Consider the following 10,000-nt stretch of genomic DNA (forward strand, 5'->3'; position numbering starts at 1 on the left):
AAGCCTGATTGCTGAAAATGTATTCTATTTGAATAAGGTAAGTATCAACACCAAGGAAGCAATTCCTTTATTATAAACTCATACTCTGACATTGCGCTAATATTGCTCGTGAATTGTTATTTAGTTTAAAAATATAATTTATATTACTTTTATTTTATTTTACTATTTTATATTTTTATTAAAAAATTTCTTGTTTAGTTTCTAAGCAACCACAGTTACGTTTATATGTTTAGTTCTATTGTATTCTATATTTATCGATAATTTAATAAATGTTTTAAAAGACTATTCTGGTTTTCCACGCTCTCTTCAAAAATGTGAGTTCTTTTAATTCTTCCACTTAATTATTCATTTTAAAGTAAACAACTAGTTATACTATACAACTAGTTATATTATTACATTATAATGTATGTGTATTATATACTATCATTTTATAACATAAACATAGTTGAGTTATTAAATTAAACGTCAAATATTTTATTACCTAAAATTAAGTTAATCGTAAAATCTGATGTAGTATGAGATATTCCTTAGAAACTAACTATAAATATTCTTGAAGTAAAACAATACCATCTATAAATAGAACAATGAGAAATAGTAAAACAAACTAAACACAACATGTTTATTTTAACAATATTTTTTATTTAGTTTAATCTAATCTAGTTTACTTAATAAACTTTACTTCTAATTATCATAGTATTTAATATAGAATATAGTTAACAATCTTTTAAACAAAGTCTTAAATAAAGTTACAGGGAGTAATTGTAATTAAAACACCAAAAAAAAAAGGTATTAATAAAAAAAATACTTACATCAAGTTAAAATTTTATAAGGATTAATTTTAAAATATCAAATCGATTGTAAATCAAGTGCAAATAGGTTTTTTAAACAAACCGAAGGGTTTATAAAGGCTTGTAAACGGTTTCAGACGCCTACGACCATACCACACTGAGCACACCCCATCTCGTCCGATCTGGGAAGTTAAGCAGTGTCGGGCGTGGTTAGTACTTAGATGGGTGACCGCTTGGGAATACCACGTGCCGTAGGCTTTTGCTTTTTGAATTCATCTTTTTTGTACTATTTTTCTTTCTGACCTATTTATACTTATTACTCGTTTATTTACATTTTTTTAACGCTTAAAAGAAAAGTAACTTCTAGTTATTAGCAAATAAAAACGTAAGCCAATCAGATAACGTTATTTGCTGTTTAAACCAATTAGAGCGCTAAAAAAGTGGTTTGACCAGTTTGAGATATCGAAAAAATAATTGCACCATCTTGTAGAGTACAATTTTCTGAGTTAAAATTAATACAATTAGTCTTTTATACTAAAACTTAAAAGTTTTTTTGTCCACAAACAAATCACTTGAAAAATCAAACGAAAATAAATTTTGCACTTTTGTATTGTGAGTCATAATAAGTTATTTACTGTTACCAACAGATACTAGCAAAAGCTTCTTAAAGTTTTGTATTAACTTAATGTATTTGTAATAAATTTTACTTAATAGAAACTATTGAATTACGTTTACTTAGTTTACTTTTGTATGTGTATTAAATATATAGCAATTTTGTTTGAACTTAAATAAGGACTATTAAACTATTAAAAGAAAACTATCAAAGTTTACTAACTCAAAAGCTAAATCTTAGTTTTATTGTTATAAACATTTATGTTGTAATTTACTAATAACTAAATGAGTTTATTTCAAACAAAAAGAATTAAATAATGTTATGTTATGTCAAGCCTCCTATATGAGGTATATAGGTATATAAGGTATACAAGCTTATGTTTGAAAGTTATAATAATAAAAATAAAAATAAATATTTAGTTGGTAAAATTTGTATGTTTTAATATGCTTTGAAATTAGAGTTAGTATAGAAGTTTTTTTTTAAGTATAATAAATATAAATATTTAGTTACTAACAATAAACTAAAATACCAATTTTGTAGTTATTACAAAAAAAAAAACAAAAATATTATACAAAAGTTTCATAATTATAAGCTTTGAATAACTTTACTTCATAACTATATTCATGTTTGCATATTTAAATTATAAAAAGTTAGTGTTTTGTGTATTGACTTTATGATTATTTTATTTTAGTAACTGTTAGTTTTATACTTTAATAAAAGAAATATGGTTAACAAGTAAGTTAAAAATGAAAGAAGCATAAAAAAACACACTATTTAACTGCTTATTCAATAGTTTGATTATTTAATTATTTTTCTGTTATATAGTTTAATCGTATTGTATAAAAAATACAGAGGTTTAAAGTAAGTTTGAATAAAAATAAAACAAAACATATAAAAAACAGTTCAAATACATAGTTTTTTTTTTTAATGTTCGCGATGGAGAAAACAATGGAGAAAATTTAATTCTTTAATAATAAGTAGTAATTTAAAAAAAAAATAATACAAATAAAGTTATACAATATATATACAATAGTTTGTCAAACTAGGCAAAAAAGAGTAGGCCACCACTACAATCCAATGTTCCAACTGGAAATTCAATGAGATCGTTACTGTACTTGTGATGAACGTTGATAATCCCAAAGATTGTAAGTCGAAGGCCTTACCCAACCTAACCAGCGCACTGGTTTTCTTACAACTGAATTAATCAACATTTAATATTGAATATAATCATTATTGATAGATAGAGGAATGTTGACAATCAACAACAGATTGTAAGTCAAAGGCATTACTCGACCAAAGTACCCACAACCTAGATTGAACAACATTTATTAGATAGATTTGTTTATTGATAGATAGAGAAATATTGACAATCCACAACAGATTGTAAGTCAAAGGCATTACTCGACCCAAGTACCCACAACCTAGATTGAACAACATTTGTTAGATAGATTTGTTAAATAGATAGATAGTACAGTATAATCTCAAAGAATTTGAAGTTGAACATTGAACAATAGTGGCCACCATTTCAGGCCTGCTGGCAGCTAGATTACAGCCCCCGGCTACGCAGACCTGCAATATTGATGAAAAAAAACAGTATATATATTTCCGAATCTGACTTTGAGTACTTTTTATATATTATTAACAAAGTTTTTTAGGGGTAATATCTGTTTAGTTCTTTAATATATCTTTAAAATAAAACACTAAATTAATAACATAATAATAATAATATTTTGTTTTTAATTCGTTAATAAAGTTATTTAATAATATTATATATTAAATGTATATAATAAGTTTAAGTAATAAAATAAATATAATATAACAAATATATTGTATAATAATAATTTTAAAATTAGTAAAAAATAAATAAACATAGTTGAGTTATCAAATTAAACAAACTAGAACGTCAAGTATTTAATTACTAAAATTAATTTAATTTAAATTCAAATTGACACTGTAATTGACATGTAATTGTAATTGACAAAATTATAAAAATCAACCTATTTATATAGCAAAATATTTCTTTATCTTTGTCGTGGCGTTGGGTCTTTGGTCTTGACAGCTAACTCATAAGCGGAAGGTTGTGAGATCGAGTCCCGCTAGTCGTCACGCAAGACATATACTTGAGAGCCGGAGTTAAATTTCTTTGTCATTTGAATTTGAACGCCTGCTAGACAGGCAATTTTTTTGTTATTTAGTGATTTATTAAAGCAGTTTTGCGTTTTACGTTTTTAGCAGACATGCAGTTTCCACTATGACATTGTTTACGTTAATTAATTGTCTCTCAAAATATATTTATATTATATCACATTAAATGAAAAAATAAGTTAACTATCTTATATTAATTTAAATAACGTTTATATAACCTTTTACTAAATTTTTATAAGTTTAATATTCTTATCAATTATTTTATATATTACTTTTTTAAGGTGTTTAAAACTTTTAGAAGCTGTATGTAATGTCTTTTAGTTTAATAGTTCTGTTAAACTATAAAAAAATATAAACATGGTTGAGTTATCAAATTAAACAAAATAGAACGTCAAGTATATAATTACTAAAATTAATTTAATTAAAAAAAAATCTCAGGTAATCTAAAATGTCAGGAATTATTTAAAAATAAATATAAATTTAAAACTTATTATATTGAAAAGATTGATGAATAATACTCTTGAATGTATGCAATGTTTGTATTTGTAATGCAATAACATAAATGGATAGATCAATGACAAATTGTAAACATATTGTATTATTTTATTTTACGATTTTATTTATTTAATTCAATAATTCAATAAACTTTACTTCTACTTGTCCTGGTCTTAGGTAATTTATAGATAACAATTATTTAAACAAACACTTTTGTACAGTTACAATACAGTTTTAGTACAGTTTGGGAGTAACTGTTGATAAAAAAAAACAAAAAAAAAGGTTAATTCAGGTTAAAATTTTATAAGGAATAATTTTAAAATATCAAATTGATTGTAAATCAAGTGCAAATAGGTTTTTTAAACAAACCGAAGGGTTTATAAAGGCTTGTAAACGCTTTCAAACGCCTACGACCATACCACACTGAGCACACCCCATCTCGTCCGATCTGGGAAGTTAAGCAGTGTCGGGCGTGGTTAGTACTTAGATGGGTGACCGCTTGGGAATACCACGTGCCGTAGGCTTTTGCTTTTTGAATTCATCTTTTTGTACTATTTTTCTTTCTGACCTATTTATACATATTACTCGTTTATTTACATTTCTTTAACGCTTAAAAGAAAAGTAAATTCTAGTTATTAGCAAATAAAAACGTAAGCCAATCAGATAACGTTATTTGCTGTTTAAACCAATTAGAGCGCTAAAAAAGTGGTTTGACCAGTTTGAGATATCGAAAAAATAATGGCACCATCTTGTAGAGTACAATTTTCTGAGTTAAAATTAATACAATTAGTCTTTTATACTAAAACTTAAAAGTTTTTTTGTCCACAAACAAATCACTTGAAAAATCAAACGAAAATAAATTTTGCACTTTTGTATTGTGAGTCATAATAAGTTATTTACTGTTACCAACAGATACTAGCAAAAGCTTTTTAAAGTTTTGTATTAACTTAATGTATTTGTACTTAGTTTAAATTAATAGAGTTTATTTGGTTTACTTTATTATGTGTATTGAATGTGATACAACTAAAACAAAACAAACAAGGAGAGTACTTGAATAGAACCAACACAATTTACAGACCAGTTGTGTACTAAACTTAAAGCAATTCTGAATAGTGAATATGCAGTTATTATTATAAGTTCAAAGTTCACTTTAACTTAATTTAATGTATTTTGTAAATTGGTTTTATTTAATAGATAGTAGTGAATTACTTTATTTAATTTACTTTAGTATGTGTTATATAACTTTATTTAAACAAGAAGCAAAACGGGATTATACTTTCAATAAACTACACAATTTACAGACCAGTTGTGTACTAAATTTAAAGCAATTCTGAATAGTGAATATGCAGTTATTATTATAAGTTCAAAGTTCATTTTTATTTATTTTAATGTATTTTGTAAATTGGTTTTATATAATAGATAGTAGTGAATTACTTTATTTAATTTACTTTAGTATGTGTTGTATAACTTTATTTAAACCAGAAGCAAAACGGGATTATACTTTCAATAAACTACACAATTTACAGACCAGTTGTGTACTAAATAAAAAGCTATTGTGAATAGTGAATATGCAATTGTTATTATAAGTTTATAAGTTCACAGTTTACAAAAGCTTAACAATTTAGTTATTATTTTGTTCATATTTGCATATCTAATTTATGAAAAGTTAGTGTTATGTGTATTGGCTTTTTAATTTCTTTATTTGTAGAACTGCTAGTTTTATATTCTAAAGAAACATGTTTAAATAAATATGTTTAACAAGTAACTTAAAAATGGAAGAAATATATTGTATATATTGAACTATTTATATTTATTCTAGCTATTTGCTTAGTGTATTTATTAATGTGATTATTTTATTTTGTTGTTTGTCTTATAGTTTAATCGTATTGTGTTGAAATATATATAACAAATACAGAGGTTTAAAGTAAGTTTAAATGAAAATAAAATAAGACATATAGTTGAAATTATAAAATTATAAGTTTAAAAAAATAGTTTTTTTTTTTTTTTCTTTGTTTGTTTGATTGTTTGTTTATTATATAATCGCGACGTTTCATTTTATTACTTTTAAGCATACTAAATATAATAATAGGTATAGTTATAGGAAAAATTCTATTAGTTTCTAATGTAATAAAAAAGTTTATTTCCACAAATAAATAAATACCTGAAAAATCAAATGAAAAATAAATTTCGCACTCTTGTATTGTGAGTCATAATAGGTTATTTACTGTTACCAACAGATACTAGCGAAGGCTTTTTAAAGTTCTATGTTAATTCAATGTATTTGTACTTAGTTTTATTAAAATGACAGTATTTTTAGTTAAGTATGTTTATTTAACGTTGTGTAACTCAAGTAAAACCAGAAGCAAATAAGGAGACTACTTTCAATAAACTACACAAATTAAAAATATATTATTATTTATAAATCAATCGTGTTGTGTTTCAAAATACATTTTTCAAATAATGTTTTACAAGTATTTATCAGTTATTTAGTTTTCTTTTTATAGTTTAGCTGTATTGTTTTATTTATTTGTTATTATTTTTATTTAATTGTTTGCTTATTATATTTATCGCCATGTGCTTAAAAAATAAAACAACTATAAAGGTTTAAAAAGTAAGTTTAAATAAAAATAAAATGAAACATATAAAATAAGTTTATGATTTTTTTATTATTATTATTTTTATTTAATTGTTTGCTTATTATATTTATCGCGATGTGCTTAAAAGAATAGAACAAATACAAAGGTTTAAATTGTAAGTTTTAAATAAAATAAAATGTAACATATAAAATAAGCTTATGTTTGATTTTTTTATTTTATTTTTATTTATTTTTATTTAATTGTTTGTTTATTATATTTATCGCGATCTGCTTAAAAAAATAAAACGAGTATTAAGGTTTGAAAAGGTTATTAAATAAAAATAAAATGAAACATATAAAATAAGCTTATGTTTTTATTTTTATTTTTTTTTTTATTATTATTTTTATTCAATTGTTTGTTTATTATATTTATCGCAATGTGCTTAAAACGATAAAACAAATATAAAGATTTAAAAAGTAAGTTTAAATAAAAAATAATACAAATAAAGCTTATTTATAATAAACAAACATATTTAAAACATTATAAAAAGTAGTTTATATATATTATTTTTTATTTATTTCTTTTAAACATATTAAATAAAGTATAAAAAAAGTATTAAAACATTTAAACGTAGCATAAATAAGCTTAAAATATTAAAAAAATTGAAAAGAAACAAAGAAATTTAAAAAAAATCGGGAAAAATCGGCAAAAAAGTTCAACAACAACATTTGAGCATCATACGCGTATGCATTACTTTACACTAGTGAGAGAGACGTGTTTGTGCGTTCGGTCGACTTGGCGAGAAAGCGGGCTTAAAGCATTACTGTTTAGCACCCGAGGCGCGGCTATTGCAGCGGCGGCGAACGTGCTATGTAAACGCATCGGAGCAGCGTATGAAAAACTACAAGCGTCCAGCGGCGGTAGGCTTATAGCTTTGCGAAGTCGTCGAGACGAGTAGCCGACGCAGGCACGGCTCGAGGCGGGTAACTGCAGCAGACAGATGGCGTGTTGCTGCTGACGAGTTAACCGGCAGAAGGCAAACGGTTGGTCGGGAGAAAGAACAGTCAGTTGTATAGCTGCATGCTGCAGTCGACGCGGGCTGGCGCTTTAAACAGCAAAAGGCCGGCGCCGACTTTCAGTAACGTTCGCAAGGCTTTTAAGCCGAGTGATAGAAAAGGTCTGTATTTATACAGTAAAAACGCTCAGTCGAGCAACGGGTTTAAACGCCCTCGGATAGTTATCTGGTTGATCCTGCCAGTAGTCATATGCTTGTCTCAAAGATTAAGCCATGCAAGTGTAAGTACGAGCTCACGTACAGTGAAACTGCGAATGGCTCATTAAATCAGTTATGGTTCATTTGATTGTACGCTTTTACATGGATAACTGTGGCAATTCTAGAGCTAATACATGCGTAAAGCGCCGAACTGACGTGAGGCGCGCATTTATCAGACCAAAACTAACCGGCTTTCGGGTCGTTACAATGGTGACTCTGGATAAGCTTGCGGATCGCACGGCCTAGTGCTGGCGACATCTCATTAAAGCAACTGCCCTATCAACTATCGTCGGTACGGTATCGGCCTACCGAGGTTGTAACGGGTGACGGAGAATCAGGGTTCGATTCCGGAGAGGGAGCCTGAGAAACGGCTACCACATCCAAGGAAGGCAGCAGGCGCGCAAATTACCCATTCCCGGCTCGGGGAGGTAGTGACGAAAAATAACAATGCAGACCTCGTACGAGGTCCTGCAATTGGAATGAGTACACTTTAAACTTTTTAACGAGTATCCATTGGAGGGCAAGTCTGGTGCCAGCAGCCGCGGTAATTCCAGCTCCAAAAGTGTATATTTAAGTTGTTGCGGTTGAAAAGCTCGTAGTTGGATATAGGGACGGCGAGGTTGGTCGGTCGAAAGGCTAGCACTGGCCTCGTTGTTCTTGTTGGTCGGTGCCTTCGCGGTGCTCTTAACTGAGTGTTGCGGTGGTCCGGCAAGTTTACCTTGAAAAAATTAGAGTGTTCAAAGCAGGCTTTACGCTTGTATAATGTTGCATGGAATAATGGAATAGGACCTCGGTTCTATTTTGTTGGTTTTCGGAGCACGAGGTAATGATTAATAGGAACGGACGGGGGCATCCGTACTGTGCCGTTAGAGGTGAAATTCTTGGATCGGCGCAAGACGAACGACTGCGAAAGCATTTGCCAAGAATGTTTTCTTTAATCAAGAGCGAAAGTCAGAGGTTCGAAGACGATCAGATACCGTCCTAGTTCTGACCTTAAACGATGCCGACTAGCGATCGGGCAGTGTCGAACTTAAGAACTGTCCGGCAGCTTCCGGGAAACCAAAGTCTTTGGGTTCCGGGGGAAGTATGGTTGCAAAGCTGAAACTTAAAGGAATTGACGGAAGGGCACCACCAGGAGTGGAGCCTGCGGCTTAATTTGACTCAACACGGGAAATCTCACCCGGCCCGGACACAGCGAGGATTGACAGATTGAGAGCTCTTTCTTGATTCTGTGGGTGGTGGTGCATGGCCGTTCTTAGTTGGTGGAGCGATTTGTCTGGTTAATTCCGATAACGAACGAGACTCTTACTTGCTAAATAGCTGCTCGACCCATTGGGTCGGAGACAACTTCTTAGAGGGACTAGTGGCGTTTAGCCACACGAGATTGAGCAATAACAGGTCTGTGATGCCCTTAGATGTTCGGGGCCGCACGCGCGCTACACTGACCGGATCATCGTGTGTTCCCTAGGCCGAAAGGTCCGGGTAATCCGTTGAACCCCGGTCGTGCTAGGGATAGGGACTTGCAATTGTTTCCCTTGAACGAGGAATTCCCAGTAAGCGCGAGTCATTAGCTTGCGTTGATTACGTCCCTGCCCTTTGTACACACCGCCCGTCGCTACTACCGATTGAATGGTTTAGTGAGGTCCTCCGATTGAGCCTGGTACGTGCGGCAACGCACTCGCCGGTGTTCGAAAAGACGATCGAACTTGATCATTTAGAGGAAGTAAAAGTCGTAACAAGGTTTCCGTAGGTGAACCTGCGGAAGGATCATTAACGAATCGAAATTTGATTTCAAGCGACGTCTCTTCTTCGAAGGGACCGAGCCCTGTAACTGTTATAGTTCGGTCGCGTTGCTTCCTGACAGCGGGAGTAATAATTCAGCACGCAAGTGCTGGCGCGGCCGCTTCTTTTTGAACACGATTTTTTGGTTGCATTGAGATTGATTAACACGAGAGATCTCTTAGCGGTGGATCACTCGGCTCGAGCGTCGATGAAGGACGGAGCTAGCTCCGAGAAGTAATGTGAATTGCAGGACACATTGAGCATCGATATTCTGAACGCGTATTGCGGCCTCGGGTAATCCTGGGGCCACGTCCGTCTCAGGGTCTTT

At 30.5% G+C, this 10,000-nt stretch overlaps 4 non-coding genes across 4 annotated transcripts; all 4 read left to right on the forward strand.

Annotated features, from left to right (window-relative positions):
• Positions 1-927: 927 nt before the first annotated feature.
• Positions 928-1,046, forward strand: LOC145847594 (5S ribosomal RNA). Its single transcript, XR_014371402.1, has one exon. It is a non-coding gene; the product is annotated as a 5S ribosomal RNA (ribosomal RNA).
• A 3,400-nt stretch (positions 1,047-4,446) lies between these two features.
• Positions 4,447-4,565, forward strand: LOC145847595 (5S ribosomal RNA). The gene has a single exon (XR_014371403.1). It is a non-coding gene; the product is annotated as a 5S ribosomal RNA (ribosomal RNA).
• Positions 4,566-7,855: 3,290 nt separating this feature from the next.
• LOC145847590 (small subunit ribosomal RNA) lies at positions 7,856-9,663 on the forward strand. The gene has a single exon (XR_014371399.1). It is a non-coding gene; the product is annotated as a small subunit ribosomal RNA (ribosomal RNA).
• Positions 9,664-9,845: 182 nt separating this feature from the next.
• LOC145847580 (5.8S ribosomal RNA) lies at positions 9,846-9,998 on the forward strand. The gene has a single exon (XR_014371389.1). It is a non-coding gene; the product is annotated as a 5.8S ribosomal RNA (ribosomal RNA).
• Positions 9,999-10,000: the final 2 nt, after the last annotated feature.

This window comes from Thalia democratica, unplaced genomic scaffold (genome assembly GCF_965202585.1).
Source record: "Thalia democratica unplaced genomic scaffold, ktThaDemo2.hap1.1 HAP1_SCAFFOLD_984, whole genome shotgun sequence".
Classification (NCBI taxonomy): Eukaryota; Metazoa; Chordata; class Thaliacea; order Salpida; family Salpidae; genus Thalia; species Thalia democratica.